The 17,592-nt window shown below is 34.9% G+C and overlaps 1 protein-coding gene across 1 annotated transcript in view; it reads right to left on the bottom strand.

Annotated features, from left to right (window-relative positions):
- Window positions 1-17,592, bottom strand: part of LOC149425621 (uncharacterized) — a 67,253-nt gene that overhangs the window by 30,090 nt on the left and 19,571 nt on the right. The gene's annotated exons all lie outside the window — the stretch shown is intronic.

Raw genomic sequence — 17,592 nt, 5'->3', positions numbered from 1 at the left:
TAACGGTTCGGTACATTAGTACGACATTTTTAAATTTTCTACAAATAACCCAGAAAACATATATTTTGTTTGTTTTTTCATTTTACATATAACTGTATACTCAACTCAAATTCCGATTCTTCGGAGATGTCTGACTAATCAACTGGACGATCGTTATATTTACATATTATACACAAATCGCGTGATGAAAATCACAACTTGAAATGTAAGATATTTACTCTTTATCGTATTATTACAAAGAATTTTTTTTCTTGAGCAAGTGGAATGTAACATATACACACGGCACGAGTTCCCAAAATTGAAGATGAAATAAACGAAAATTATAACCTAGCTAGAAGACAATAACTTTTTAAATAAAAATTCACAATTTAGAAAAACACACACAACACGATGAAAGTTAAACCCAAACAACATGGAATAAAATCAGCATTATTAAATAGCGAATAATTCTGTCAGCTATTAATTTTGGTACATACATATCCCAAACTTTAATTTATTGGTAAATCGAATAAATATACTCCAGAATAAATTGTATGAAAAAATGAAATGCAAAGTGATTACCAAGAAATAATCTAATCTAAAATTGGGATCATATTTATAAAAGAAGACAAAACAAAAACAAGCTGACGTTAACAACACAATTTTTGCGTAATTTGATGGAAAAACATAAAATATAATGTTATAAGAAGGTACAGTAACTATTGGATATTATGTCCGGTTTTTGACAACATTTCACTTGTAAGATATTATAGCGTAATGACTCCTGGATATATACTTATTGCACAAGACTGCAAAAGTGAACTAGATGTTCTGGAAAACATTGTAAAATTGATATCAAGTTATCAATAAACAATCGCATAAATTAACAATTTCCAAATGACCACTATGCTTTGAGCAATTGAAACCTTTATACATAAATTTAAATGGAAAATGAGAAAAGTGCACCACGTCTAAAACAGTAGAGGGACTTCTTATAAAAAAGTGATAAACAGAGAAATGATTAAAAGCACAAAAGATATGGTCGAAAAATGTTTGTTTTCTTATAGAAAAATATGTTGTTCATTTACCAAATGTTAGTAAGTGACTACATGCACTATCATGAATGCTTTAATTATTTAAAATACACGTAATTTATTATTAAAAACTATAATATTAATATGAAATAAACAAAACGGATTTTTATGCAAAATATTTTCCAACGTGATCATTTTAAAAATGAAACAATTCGACTGAGAATACACCAAGATAACACAAACAACCAGTACACTAATTGAGTTTGTGTAATCAAATGAACGTGAACAAATTCTAAAATACTAGACAAACCTAAAATTGCAGATCATGGCACCATTAGTATAGTGATGACTTGAAAAGAAACAGCAAAAATACTAGAAAAAGTGAATAATAGAAGAAATTTCTAAAGGTCGGATATGCTTATTACAAAAATGACAGATTGTTTGTTAATTTTAAAGTTCTATGAAATTTCTATTCAAGTTCTGTTATGATATCAGTATAGGCCAGGTACTTCACAGAACTGAAATAATATCGGAACTTGAATAGAACTTTCGCAGAACCTGAAAATTAACATCAAAATTTGATGAATTGTTTAAAATCTGTCAAAAGATCCGTCCTAAGCAACTTTTATTATTTTAACAACATTCATTATTGGCATTGTCCTTGATAGTTTTACAGTTAGTACAAAAATTTTCTTGGACCCTGTGCAGAACACAAATAGATTTCCTGCAAGTATAACAACACAGCTTAGTTTTTCTATCAATGTTGCGCGGGCAAAGATAACACCGTCTTCGTATTGCCTTGGTAGGTAAAACTTGTACTTCATTTAATACAATATCGTCGCTTGTGCTCGGCATAACTTTTTCAAATAATTCGAAGCCGTATTGCTGCGCTTTGTGAAATTTTACACCGCTTTCTTTTCTACTTTTAATGTTGTTTTTCACTAAGTCCATGGCCAACTCCCTGATAAAGATTTTTCGTCTGCTTCGGTCATTTGAATGCCATTCTGGATATTTAGTGATCCAAATAACATAAGCATTCAAGGCAGCCATATCTAAAATCTCCATGAAAATACGAAATGGCCACCTTCTTGTCGACCTAACGCAGGAATATTCCCTTGTCATTTTGTCCCCGGTGTCTACAGCCCCCTTTGTTGAGTTGTAATGTAATATTATATCTGGCTTTTTTGACTCTGACGCTGATGAAATTTTGTCGTCGTGGAATTCGGTTGAAAGAAGAGCCACTGCACTCTTCTTTTTCGGCACATAAGAAACAATTGTAAGTGCATCGGTAAAACCAAAAAGGCTTGTATGTAATTCCCTTTGCGGAGAAGGTAAAAATTCTTTTGGAATTTCTCTTTTATTCGACCTCAATGTACCAGTCAGCGTCAAATTATTATCCAATAATTTATTGGCAAGAGGTATTGACGTGAAAAAGTTGTCTGTCGTAACACCTCTTCCAGAACCGTAATATGGTGCTACTAAGTCAGTTACGACTCGTAACCCCTGATTTACTTCTCGGGCATTGCCAATTTTGCCCGTGTATACTTGAGTATTTAAAATATAGGCTGTTTTGGCATCAGCTGCCACCCATATTTTAATTCCGTATCGTCCAGGTTTGCTTTTCATGTATACACGGAAAGGACATGATCCCCGGTACGTCGCCAAACGTTCGTCTACGGTGATGTGGGAATCCGGGGAGTAATTTCTAGTGCAAGCTGCGTTAAAATTTTCATAAATTGATTTTATCGCCTCCAGTTTTGTCCCACTTTGTGCGATTCTTTCGTGCCTAGTCACTCTATCATCAAATCGTAGAGTACTAAATAAGAATGCAAATCTATCTCTAGACATAGCTGCTGTATAAAAAAATTGCCTAAATAGATCATTCGTTGTCCACAACTCTTTCAACTGCATCTTTCTGCAACGGTTTCTCCCAGCAGCAAGCAATATGCCGATAAAGGATTTAATTTCATCCGTAGAAATTGATGCATCATCGGCTGTGCCCTTGTTTTCCCTCACACAAAAACGTTGGGTTTCAGTAACTATTTCTTTGAGAATATCGTCAGTAATAAACAATGAAAATGCGTCTCCAATAGATGAAATATTTTTGCTTTCATTTGTCAGGCCAGGACGAGAGTAAACAATATTGTGTTGCCTACTACGGGATTGTGTCGGAGGAACGGAACTCCACTTAAATCCAGATTTGGAAGTAAAAGATTTTTCTTCCGTTTCATCAGTAATCTTTTCGGCATCTTCGTCAGAGGTGTCGGATTCACTTTCAGAAGAACTTTCAAAAGAAACATGATCTTCAATGTCCGATGTGTTTTGAATGTTTTCAAATTCAAAATCACTGTTTGACTCATCACTACCAGAGTCTTTCTCTAATAACGCTCGCACCTGCTCAGCGTTTAAAAATTTTTTGGGCATTTTTTTAGAATTGTGTAAATTTAAAAAGTAAGTAGGTAAACTTGATATCGTAACTGAATCTGCAATCAGAGCCTGCAATCTGTAATCAGAAAAAAGTAATTATGTAGCATCAACCCACTTACTTTTCAATAATAACTAACTAAATATCTAATCATCACGTCGTTTCCCGCAGGGGTACCTAGGCAGAGAGGACAGACCGCCAAAAACTCGGTCTTGGTACACACTCTTTGCCTCATTCACATTCATATATCGTCTCATATATATATATATATATGAGACGATATATGAATATATATATACAGTCAAACTTGGTTATAGCGAGCACAAAAAACTAAATTTTCTCCTTAGAGCGATTACTCGTTTTATCCAAAATAGGTTTTCTAAAAGTCGTAAGTACCTACCTACCTGCCCCTACTATTAATATATGTGTAGTGTATTAGAAAACAACACTTTTATTCATAAAATTTATAATCAATGATTGTTTTTAATTTTTCGTTTTCCCGCTCCACAATTCCTTTCTCAAAACAATCAACACATTATAACTACCTTCACCTGGTTCGAGGCTTCCAAGAAAAATAACATTAAATTGCCAGTCGTAATATAATCAATAGCATGGGCATATTGTAATTTTACTCATTGCACTTACATCAGCCTTGCATTCTTTGCAGATTTCCACATTTCTCATACGATCAAATATGGTTTTACCACACATACTCCTCAGGGATCTCATATCAACAGCATTCAGTCTACTTTCATCATCATCATCTGCCAGTTCCATGCCTCACTGCCATACATCAGGGTAGGTACAAGCATTCCACTGTGGACTACTAGCTTCGCTTCTTTAGACAGCTTTTTGTTGGCGCCAACGGAATTCAGTCCTCCATTAATGGAGTTACCTGCATTTACCCATCTTTCAATATCTCTATCAGCCTTCCCATCTGAGATTGATATTCTCAAAATATCTCAAATCGAAAATTTATGCATCCAAAAAATAACCATGGGTGCCTTCCGTTGATTATGTGTTTACATTTTTATGTTTTTAATGATCTATCAAATAACGAAGATAAAATAAAATAAATAACAAAAACATCTTGAAATTATTATTTCACATAAAGAAAAGAATTAAATGATACCTTTTTGTTAATTATAATTAATGTAAGACTAAATTTAACGCTTCTTGAGGTGAATTTTCACAAAAACGGCGCTATTTAAATCATATGGTCATATTCTAATGCGTGAAAAACTAGTAGGTACTATTAGTACTACTAGTAGTACGATTATTCTATAAATTGTATGGTTTGAGCAATGGAATACATAATGTTTACATGAAAATAAATTTAGAATTAATATAATAATTTTTATCATAAAATAAAAGAATATGGGAACCAAATGAACATTTTGAGTAAAAGCGCAAAAACAAGCTGCAATAATATGCAGTTATAATAATAATACACCGAGAAATTTTGACACTGATACCATCAATAAAAGCAAACTATTAAAATGCAATATTTTAATATTGTGGAGAATAAATAATGTTTATGAATGTAAGTAAGTCCAAAGTCATGGTATTTGAAAGAGAGAGTATGAAAACAGTGTGCAATATAGTTGTGAATGATGAATACTTGGAGCAAGTGGATGAGTTTGTGTATTTGGGAAGTATGTTTACGAGAGATGGGAAGGCTGATAGGGATATTGAAAGAAGGGTGAATGCAGGTAACTCCATAAATGGTGGGTTAAATGCCGTAGGCGCCAACAAAAAGCTGTCCAAAGAAGCAAAGCTGGCAGTCCACAATGGAGTGCTGGTACCTACCCTGATGTATGGCAGTGAAGCATGGAACTGGCAGAGGAAGGATGAAAGTAGGCTGAATGCTGTAGAGATGAGATCCCTGAGGCGTACGTGTGGTAAAACCATGTATGATCGTGTGAGTAATGTGGATATCCGCAAAGAATGCAAGGCTGATGTGAGCGTAATGAGTAAAATTAAGAAAGGGACCCTCAGATGGTTTGGGCATGTAGAGCGAATGAATGAAGAAAGGAGCGTAAGGAGAATATATGACGCAAGTGTGAATGGTGTAAGAAGTAGGGGACGCCCGAGGAAGACATGGCACGATCAAGTGAATCAGATACTTGAGTCGGGTCATGTCAAGAGTCAGAAAAATAGAAGAGTATGTATGAGACGATGTATGAATGTGAATGAGGCAAAGAGTGTGTGCCAAGACCGAGTTGTTTGGCGGTCCGTCCTCTCTGCCTACCCCTGCGGGGAAACGGCGTGATGGTTAGTTAGTTAGTTAACACCCCTGAAACATATACTTTTATACGCCATTGCATAAGATAAATGTACTTACCAATCTGAAGACGCCCGTAGCACTGTGAAACTGGTCCGTTCCCAAAGAGAATTATTTAACACCAAAACACAAGTTAGCAATAACCGAAAACACTATTTATTCGCTGCAGTCTTCAATCATACTGTACTTTAAACTTTTGAGCAAGTTCTATCTTCCAAATTCCAACAAATTTAAAAAAATAATTGTCTCTTTCTGGTCTATTTGTATTTCATACGACAAACAGAGACAGATGCAATTTTAATTGTGTTCCTAAAATGTGTTGCTCATAGAATGTATAAGGACACCTGCGCCGGATGTTACCCAGACGAAATGGTCTGGGACCGCCAAGTGAATATCTTAGTATTTCAAAAGGACATATGAGAAGCGCTGTGTCACCGATTCGGATTAAGTCCTTTTCATTAATAACTAAGAAATTACTTACTATCCCTTAAAAATTGTCCAGTTACCGCCTCTCCCATTTCAATTCCGGTCAATCATTAGGTAAAGCAAAATGGTAAAGTGATAATAAGAATACTAGCGTGACTCAATTATAACGGTGTAGCCCTTTTTATTACAATGCAAAATTTATCTTTCGGCTACCGGCTTCGGCAGGATCTTCGTCCAGTTCGTGGAAACGTTTATAAAGTCCCGCCCCGTAAAAAATATTCTATCAGATTTAGATGTAATTTATTTAATATCTTAAAAAGTAGTAATGCGATATAAATTTTTTAAATGCAGATCGATAGCTGAATAGTTTTTCTAAGATTACCTAAATTATTTGTTATATGGTGTAAAAAACCATCTAGATACAGCTTAAAACTCTAGTTAGTGTAGAATTATAACCCCGGTCCGGGGTGGAAGTGTTAACTGTAATTTCATTATCTTGAAATCGCTATGGTTTATGTAGAGTTCAAAGCCGCTTCAAGGTCAGTTTCGGAATGCTGACGGCCTTATATTTTCGTACAAATAATTTCAGTAAGGCAAAATTTCCAAATGAAAAATATATTTTCGGAGGAAAATCGATAGCAGGCAACGTAAGATAAGGTACCATCTTTCGTATTTTTATAAAGAGGGGTTGAATAAATTAATCCTGTGTTAGTAACAGTAGCCATTAATGAGCGTATATTTTTTAGATTTTCGATTAAAAAGAAAATAAATCATTGATGAAACTGAATTTTTTATGAAAATATGCTTATCATTATTTCGAAATATTCGAGAAGGTTTGATTTTTACACGGAATCAATTTGTCATTTATCTAATAAATCTCATATCGGGGTTGGCTGTCATCGGGTGATCGTGATCCTGCAGGCTGCAGCATGCAACAAATTTTATATCGGGGGTTTGCTGTTATTGGTCAATCGTGATCCTGCAGGCTGCAGCATGCAACAATTCTCATATCGGGGGTTGGCTGTCATCGGGCGGTCGTGATCCTGCAGGCTGCAGCATGTAACAATACTCGTAAAGAAAAATCTTCGTTTTCTGATAACTTTTGAGCGGACTTAATATCGAGAAATTTCAAATAAGTTTCTCTACTGTGGTTAATCAGTCATGTCAACTCTATCGTTGCATCGATAGATACATTTTCTCAGTTAGCAAACTCAAATTGAATCCCATTTAAATTAATGAAGCCTTTTAATTGTACTTTCAATATAATGGTTTTTCTCCAGACTAAAAATGTTGCAAACGCGGTACAGTTTTAATTTTGTCACTGTGAGTATTTACTTTTATGGCGTGAAATCGGTCATTATTATCTAAACGAACCTTAAATACTGTGAGGACTGTTAAGTGTACAAATTTGTGTGTCTACGTTACTCAGCAACACAACGACATAAAGTGTGCTTTTACTACTGGAGGCCTGGTGTGCTGGGGTAGTTTGAAATAAATTATCTATTAATAAAAACCACTAGCCCATAAAACAAAATAAAATGGGTAATAAATTACTTAACGTAACAAAATTGTAGCGGCTACCCGAAGAAAAATAAAGGAGGTAATTGCTTCTAGGGTCTGAAAGACTGCGTAACAAAATGGCGTCTAAAAGTAGGTACGTAAGTATGGAAACAATATCAAATTTCAACACCGATAATTTTAATGCTATAGGTAAATTAATAAGAGCGCTCATTCTCCTGGTTAAGATAATTTTTTTAGAAAAACCGAGCAACTTATAAAAATATTATGTTTATTTGCTTAGTGAAAGCTCGTTAATAATAAAGAAAAAATGGCCTAACTAACGCCAAGCTAATTAAACTTTATAAACATTATGCATACATATATTATTTTATGCTTGCAGATTTGGATTAATGTAAATACTCGTATCATATTTTTTATGTGTTATTCTTTAATTTAATTTTAATGTTTTATTCATATTCATGTTTAATAATACACATATATTTATGTGTGTATTAGTATACACGTTGTCACAAAGTAGATGTCGATGTAGGCAGTTTGCTACCAAAACGCTCTCGGAATCTAGCTTTGGTCTTGACCACATGTGTGGGTGTTTTGCTATAAACCGGTCTCGAACGCGGAGTACCGGCAACATGATGAACACCAACTGAATTAGCTATTGATGTTGAAAACCTAGAAGCCGGCCAATTTTTCCTGGCTACCAACTGAATTAGCCATTGATACTCAAAACCTAGAAGCCGGCCAATTCTTCCTGGCTACCAACTGAATTGGCCATTGATGCTGAAAACCTAGAAGCCGGCTAATTATTCCTGGCTACCAACTGAATTAGCCATTGATGCTGAAAACCTAGAAGCCGGCCAATTCTTCCTGGCTACCAACTGAATTGTCCATTGATGCTGAAAACTTTGAAGCCGGCCAATTCTTCCTGGCCACCAACTGAATTAGCCATTGATGTTGAAAACCTAGAAGCCAGCCAATTTTTCCTGGCTACCGACTGAATTAGCCATTGATACTCAAAACCTAGAAGCCGGCCAATTCTTCCTGCTACCAACTGAATTGGCCATTGATGCTGAAAACCTAGAAGCCGGCTAATTCTTCCTGGCTACCAACTGATTTAGCCATTGATGCTGAAAACCTAGAAGCCGGCTAATTCTTCCTGGCTACCAACTGAATTAGCCATTGATGCTGAAAACCTAGAAGCCGGCCAATTTTTCCTGGCTACCGACTGAATTAGCCATTGATGCTGAAAACCTAGAAGCCGGCCAATTCTTCCTGGCTACCAACTGAATTGGCCATTGATGCTGAAAACCGAGAGGCTGGCCAACTTCATAGCTACCGACTGAATTAGCCATTGATGCTGTCAACCTAGAGGCCGGCCAATTCTTCCTGGCTACCGACTGAATTAGCCATTGATGCTGAAGCCTAGAGGCTGGCCGATTCCTGCTGGCCACCAATTGAACTGGCCACTGCTCCAGCAGTAGCCTACGCCATTTGCTGTATCGTATGGCGCGATGATGCACAATGTGCTCCAATCTGAAATTATTGCTTCGAAGATTCCGATTGTATCAGTTTTCTATCTGTGTTTAAAATCCCAGTTGTATTGAAATACATATAACTATTTCTTGTGAATTGGGTTGGCTGTAAAAAATAAGAAGTAGGTACCTTTAAGCTACACGCCTTTGTACGTTCTGTATACCAGTACAATACTTGCAATTAAAATGTGAATTTTGATTCGAATCGTCTTTCTTTTATGATGGTTTGGAAAGAACACTCACGGTGTTTTACTTAAATCATTACCCAGGTTGAGGACTGATGTGTGCCGGTGTTTATTATTTACAGTATTTTCTTGTGCAGGCAAACACGTCCCGTACAGCGCGTATGGACAAGCATCACCTTGGTTATTACTCCATCATGACTATGAGTAACGCTTCCATGGTCTCACAACTCCTGCATCACCCAGAACGTCTCATGTAAGCGTGTTACTTAACCATTGCCCCATTATGTGTCTTCTTCTAATGTCTGTTAAACAAGCTTTCCAGCCAAAACAACCGTTTGTTTACCGTAGAATACAATAATCTTAAAAATAATTTATTATTTACTGTTGTGGTTAATGGCACGGAATTGATAGTGGGTAGGGATTTTATGGAGATTTTTAATCTGAAGATAGTTCCTGTGATGAATAATTCGGTTTCATCAATCAAGGACAAAATCTGTTTTATTGAAAATTGTGAACATGTAAATTTTCAAGCAGTTGTGGTGGCTACCGCAGCGGACAGCGAATTACAGCTGGTATTTAGGTGTTTGCGGCAGGGCTGGCCCAAACGAGTAAATCGTGACAGCAGTATATAGAAATATTGGCTAAAAAAGAACAAACTTTCTATCATAGGAGATTGTTTGTTTTGGCAACACAGAATAGTTATACCTTTTTCTCTCCAAAAGCAAGTGTTAGATTCATTACACAGGTCACATTTTGGTATTGTTAAAATGAAGGGAATAGCTAGAGCATATTTTTGGTGGACAGCTCTGAACAAAGACTTGGAGGAAGTCGTTCAATCATGTTCAGATTGTGCGTTGTCAAAACAGTCAGCACCAAAAAGTCAATTGGCGGTTTGGCCGAATCCAGGTAAAGCTTGGAGTAGGGTACACGTAGATTTCTGTGGGCCTTTAGCGGGGAAGATGTTCCTCGTGGTGTGTGACTCATTCTCGAAATGGTTGGACTGTATTGAAGTACAGAAGGCAGATTCAACTCATACGATTTTGGAATTGAGGAAAATTTTTTCAAATTTTGGAAACCCTGAGTTTATTGTGTCTGACAATGGCTCAGTTTTTACAAGTGAGGAATTTAGAGGGTTCTTAAAGGAGAACAATATTAAACTCATGACTTCTCCTGTGAAACACCCCCAGTCAAACGGATTGGCGGAAAACGCTGTTAAAACTTCGGAAACGTTCCTCAAGAAACTGTTAGTAAACGGTAAATTCCCACTAAATTTTAATGTCAAGTTATTAAATTTTTTTAATGGACTATAGAAATTCTTTGAATTGCTCGACAGGTATTGAACCAGCGGTACTGTTATTAGGAAGGAGGCTGCGTTCTACTTTCGACAATTTAATTCCAGTGAAAAATGGTGATGAGTTTTCGGAAAAAGTCAAGCAAGCAAACGTTAACATTTCTAAAGCTCAATCTGATCAGGTTAAGTTTTACAAAGGGGTTAAAACCAGGGTTTTTAAAGTTGGACAAAAGTGTTTAACAAAAGATTATCGTCAGGATAATAAAGTAGTTTGGGCTAAGGGAGTAGTCTCTAGGAAGCTAGGTAAAAAAGTTTATATTATTAAGATAGGGAACACAGATGTGACATGGAAGAGACATGTCGACCAAATGAGGGAAATGTCAGTGAGCTGGAAGAAAGATGGCAATAGTGCACAGCACCCCGCGTCTGAAATTTCGAGGAATGAGCCTCATGAGTTAGAGACTTCAACCTTATTGCGTGGATTCACTGGTTTTCCTCCTGATTTCAGGTTGGCGGCAGAGGAGGTGGTGTCGGAGCAGACACAGGCCCGGCAACAGAGACCATGGTCGGGGAGATTGCGGCCAAGACGCGAGACACCCACATCTTCCAGAGGAAACGGGGCAACTTGACCCAGTCACCGCGGTTATTAGTCTTAGGATTATTTGTTAGCAAATGTAATAACTGCAATTTGATGATTTAATCGTGTTTGGTGCTTAATATTTTAAATTTCTAAGTTGTCTATCTTTAAGAATCATTGTTAAAACCAAATGTAATATAAAATGAATATCTATGTTGTGATTTATATATATATGTGAAATATTATGTTGGTTTGTAAGTAGCTTCAGAATTGAAGGAGGGAAGGTGTAGTGTTTGGTGTTTGCGCTCGGGTAGCTTCGGGTTCTACCGAAGATAACCGAACGCTACTACAGGCCTTGTATGACATCGTCGGCTGGCGCGAAGTCATTCTCTCGCTAGACGGCCTTTAGGCTACTTGTTACTTGTATTGTCAGTATATTATATTACGATTAAAACAACCTCCGTATATCAGAATCTACGACTTTTAATAGAGATATTACCAGATCCCTATCCTCGATAGAATACTGGAGATTAAGGGCCCAGTATTCTATAACCTGTAAATATCAATACGTTACAGAGAGAGATTGTTCAATTCTAACAGCCGGTAAATAATTTAGGATGTATACTGTGTCCCCATTTATGTTATACAATGTACCTGTTGACTTTGAATACAACCATTTATCATCCCCATAGGAGTTTCATTTGACGAGAGAAGTGTAGTCTAGATTGTTGAAAGTCCCCCGTGTAAAGGCGTTTGCCGACCCTTCCTGAATAATTGGTCTCTCATGACTCTACGCTGAGCTACCTTCCTAACAATGCCGCCTACATGGTTCATATCGTGGAGCGTCGCTCGCCAATTCCTAACGCTGGTGCTATAACGTTGGGAGCTCCATCCCTAACACTGGCATCTTACGTAATTCACCACATTCCCAACACTGACGCCCTACGTCATTCTCCACATTCCTAACAACGTGTATAAATGTATTAATATACATGTGTATAAATGTATTAGTCTACAAATGCTCTAATATATTAATATATAATATATAATACTCCTCTATGTTAGACGATACAAAAATCCGTTTTTTTTTCAATTTATACTTACACAGGAATAAGTTGCAGCGCAGCCATACCTATTTATTACCGAATACGATAATTAATCGCTCCTGTAAGAAGAAATTTAATCCCGGTGCGGACTAAATTTAACCGTAAGAAATATTGTATTTTGTAAACTAGAAACTTAAAGGAAGTAAGAAAGCTGTGTTTTTTACATTTGGTATATTCAGCAACGGGGGTCAAAATAACAAGAATAAAACAGTATCTGAGGCAAATACAGGAATCAAGCGAAGAACAACGCTCTGGGGTTAACAATACCTAAGGCAAATAGAGGAATCAAGCGAAGAACATAGCGCTGGGGTTAAGGCGATGCCATACGTAGTAATGCAAAATCATGTGTTTTGGTTTGAAAATTTGGAGAAATGTTTCAGATGCTTTAATTAAATATTGCGAGTAGAATATATCTTGACCTTTCAAATAATCGAGTATTTTTTAGATAATCTTTTTATAAGCCCAGAAAAAAAATGTAAAGGCCTATGAAAACTGCTTGTTCGAAATCTCCTACTTACGAACCAGTTTTCGGTTATGATTTTATTTTATCATGTGGAAAATTAAGTCATTTACAAAATCATCGAAAAAAATCAAATATTTCTGCCTGAACATCCACAAAATAAAATAAAAGGCACTTTTTGGCCATGTTTTTTTCTTGCTTAAATCAAAACAGGCGGATGGTGTTAAGCGGGAATTTAAACCTTATCGCCATCTACCTAAGGGTTGTTATTGATAGTGGCTCAGTTTAAAATATTACACGACGTAGTGCATCACCTTAAGACGAGATTATACCCTAAAGTAAACCCAAATAAAGCAGCCGTGTACAAATATATGCGACACGCGATCCTGGTGTATTGGAGAGACCTGCGGTTGAATTTTATCTACCAAATCTTTAAAATAAAGTGGGAATCTTAACGACTTATGCGATGAAATCATGTTAAAACATTATACCGATGTACCTACAGTTGACTTTGCCGCAGAAGGCCTAGAAAATCGATCTTTTTGTGGGGTTTATTTTAATTATCTATGATGAACGTATTACGAAAATCAAAAAATGTTTCTAGAGGTATCCCCGGAAGTTACTAATTCATCGTCTAGAAAAATAAAATTTGATACTTACCGCTAATTTTATAATCGAAAAACGTTATTTTATAAATTTTCAAACCGTTGTACATAAAATATTTTCATTGTAAGATCATTTTTTTATCAATCTTAAATACAAATAACTTACATCTGTATGGATCATAAAATAAAATATTTTCATTGTAAGATCATTTTTTTATCAATCTTAAATACAAATAACTTACATCTGTATGGATCCCTCAAGAAAAATTTGAGATTTTATTAATGCGTTCATCAGAAATAATAAAAATGTGAGCGTCGATCAAACTCACGTTATTAGAGTCTTAACGTTTAACGTCGTAACGTTTTCGAAAAGAAATCTACATATAATAAGACATTATTATTAATATTTGAAAGGAGTTTTCAGACTTAAGAAGTGATTGTATTGCATAATGATAACTTATGGAATTAATAATAGTAAAGCGAACTAAGACGAAAAACTTAATTATTTGCTTTTGTTGTTACTCGATATTATTTTGGCGTTGAAAACGTTCTATGTTGAATGTTACTAGAAAAGATTTCGTCAAAAGAAAATGTTCTGTAGTTTATATTCAATTGATGAAGCTGATTTAATATTTTACTCATCATTTTCCAGCCGTTCCGAAGGGGGGTAGTACGTACACTTACCCCAAACAAGAGTTTTGTGCGATATCAAAGATGTTTTTTACATCACAAACTCTATAATTTATATAACTCATTAACAAAAGATATTCGCTAATCGACCTTCACAAAAATTATCCCGTTACTATGAAAACTTTATTTTTATTATCTAAGTATTATTGAAAAGGCCAAATAGAATATTAAGTGGGATGGTTGTTTCACAATTTTATGGGGGACAATAGCGACCCCCTTCTTAATGTTTTGCCTTCAGTTACGTAAAGGTTTAATCTAATACGAATACATAACGTTTCAGAAAATCATAATAATCTTTAAAAAATACTCGAAGCACTGACTTAATTTCATTTTTTACTTCAAATTTCTGTGTCAGTTACCCTACCAATGTACTATTTTCTAAGTATAATTTCAGTGTCAGTTACCTACCAAGGTACCATTTTTTAAGTTCAATATAAGTGTCAGTTACCCTACCAAAGTAATATTTTCTAAGTTCAATTTCAGTATCAGTTACCTACCATGGTACTATTTTCAATGAATGAAACAAAAATTTCTATCTAAGCTTTAAAATAACCATTTTCAGTCACGTTAGCAGAAAAATAAAATGTATGAAGGTCGTTTTAATGAAAGTATGTACTTTTACAAATGAAAGCTTTAGCGGCTCTATCCATTATTTTGACAGCTGTCTGGAGATAAAATTCCACAAGATTGTTTTAATATCGCGCAAATCATTCATAGTGCAATAAAACACGTTGAGAAGTATTTCAACACTTTATAATTAACATTATGTAGAACGATCCATATCAAACGACATTAAGTGGACAATAAATTTTCTATATACAAACCGAGTTCTTATTGAAAATTTCGTATAATATTCATATTTAGGCAAGTATTTATGAGGCTTCAAAAGCCGTTACGCTGCGAAATAATACTATAATACATCAGCGAAAAGAATGTTTAGTGTTTCACTTCCTTCCTCAGCAGCGCGATTGAATATTAAATTTTATGTAGCGTGAGAAGTGACTATAAAAATTACGGAATTAATATTAAACTTTATAAGGATAATTATGCACGTATCATAAAACAGCTCGAAATGTTTCATGTTTCACACTCGTCGGTTACGTTCTCAAGCACCTCCTCGCGTTACTACCGTCCGGGGTTTTCTTCCCTAAACTCCTTTTCGTTTGATGTATTATGTTATTTTTTGGCTGTTTCCGACGCTACATAAAACGAGCATTATTGTAAGTCTTACAGATATTTTGAGACTCAGGTGAAGTCGTTACGACCCCAGAACCTACATAGACACATGATAAGCACAAGTTTAGGTTATCAGAGAGAATACCAGTTTAATTGCCACGTTTTCGGGTAGTCAAAACACCAATCATAAGTAAAGAACCTACTAAGTAAAGCACTAAGCAGTGTTGCGCTTTCTCTGCCTACCCTGGCTATGGTATGTCGAATAGCTTTTGCTTGAAATGCAGATTATTTACACACACTAGAGCGATTGGTTTCATATATATATACATTTACCATATTCTTTAAATAATATCGTTTCTCGAAAAATTAATATGGAAACAAATGAACTGCTTACTTCACTTTAAAGCCAATGACTCTGCCTATATTTGACTATTTATAGATATTTTAGGTTATATAAACATGGTATCGCTCAAAACGTTTTTTGCAAACGTGCCATAGTATGCCAAAAATTCCTGGAGTAAAAATTTAACAATTTGAAGATACAAATCGATTTCAGATAGGTGAAAGCCGCTGTGAAATTGTACGTATTTGAGAAAGGCCTGTTCCAACGCTGGTGCCAGAAGGTTATAAAGAAGCATGATGCAGTTATGACTTCCATCGCACACGAACAATTTTATCATTAAAAATGATAAATTCAAAAGCTTAACTGCTCTTGTTACAAAAAATGTTTTCTTGTCTGATATCCAAAGCAGCAAAATGATAACTTCTCTTGTCAGGAAATTTGCAAACTTTTCGACCTGGAATATTTAGGTCAAAACAACTGATTACAGTTCGTTGAGTCTGAAAAATCTGTCAAAAAAACAAGTCAGGGCGCCATGTTGTTTTTGCGATATTTTCAGTAGTTTTATAATCTTAGTTGGAAGCTACCATTAATACATCTTAGATGTAAGTTATTAGTTATAAGTATAAGGTTAAAAGTAAAAAAAGAGTGATATAGAAATATTCCAATCAATATTATTATAAAATATTTAGGATTTTTTTATTTAAATAAAGGTAATATCTCCTCGCATTTTACTAAAATCATATTAAATCAATTCCGGAGTTGAATTTACACGTTTTATTCCTGCTATGTACTGTTAAGTTTATTTTCTTAATAAAAATTGAAAACATCGAGTCTTCCAAAGTCAATTGAGTAATCGATTAAACCATCGCTTACAGCTCCCAGATATGTGTTCAGATCTGCTGAATAATGCCATGAGTTGGCTGGATTGCTGAGGCAGGCTTAAGAATCCGTGACTCTAATTTATTTATTCGTTCTAAAATGCAACGATCTGGCCTGATCAAATTTATTTCTTAGATATTAATTTTTCGAAGAAAATTTCTTCTGAAAGCTTATCACTTTGTGATGTCATTATTTATTCAAATAATACACAAATAAGTTTGTTTACATCACTTTAATATATATAACCTAATATATAAAAAATAATATTTAACCTTAAATATGTAGAGGTTATATATTTATATTAAAATGATGTAAACAAAGTTATTTGTGTATTATTCTTAGATATTATTACTACACCAAATGTTTGTGGTTCTCTAATAACATACCGTTTTTTTTCCTTTTTCGTTTGGAAGATCGTTTTGGTGGAAATATTTGTGGAACCCATTAAAATTATTCAAAAAAGCTTTTTTGTGAAATGTGTCTAGACATGAAAATGTTATCTTTCTTCTTCTGAGAACTGTTGTGGGCGTTTTATTTAAAAAGGGAAGTAAGAATAAAAAAAAACTTGAACAATTTTACGATTTTTCAGTTGCTGAAATATGAAATCTATCTGTGTTTTATGTTTTTACTAATTTTGCACAGTTTTTTTTTATTTACTGAATTTATTGGTCAAAATTACTATTATACCTCTAAAAGTGTTCCGTATTTTTCAATTTTGTTCTATATCACATAACAAAACATTATTGCACAAAGCTTGCAATAACGTTTTAACATTTTAAAATAATAACTCGACTTATGTTATTTTACCTTTGTATGTGTAAAAAGTGTTTTAATGTCGGATGGAGCCCGGTAGTAACTATTCATAATATATTATTAGTAAACCAACGTTGGAACCGTAAAATGTATGCGGGTAAGTTCAGGCCGGTTCATGGTCATTTTTTATCCCCCTCACCAGCAACCCTAGATTCCTACATAATCACTACTTGTACCAAGCTTACGTAGTAAGTCGTACCTAGATCAATGTATTTAAACAAGATAGATAAGTTTTCCATTCACGTAGGGCTGGGACACTTTGAATATCA

This window comes from Hesperophylax consimilis, chromosome 2 (assembly GCF_061612785.1).
Source record: "Hesperophylax consimilis isolate HC1 chromosome 2, BYU_Hcon_1.0, whole genome shotgun sequence".
In the NCBI taxonomy this organism is placed as follows: domain Eukaryota; kingdom Metazoa; phylum Arthropoda; class Insecta; order Trichoptera; family Limnephilidae; genus Hesperophylax; species Hesperophylax consimilis.
Note: the sequence above shows the minus strand (reverse complement) of the source record. Positions and strands in the feature narration are given on the sequence as shown.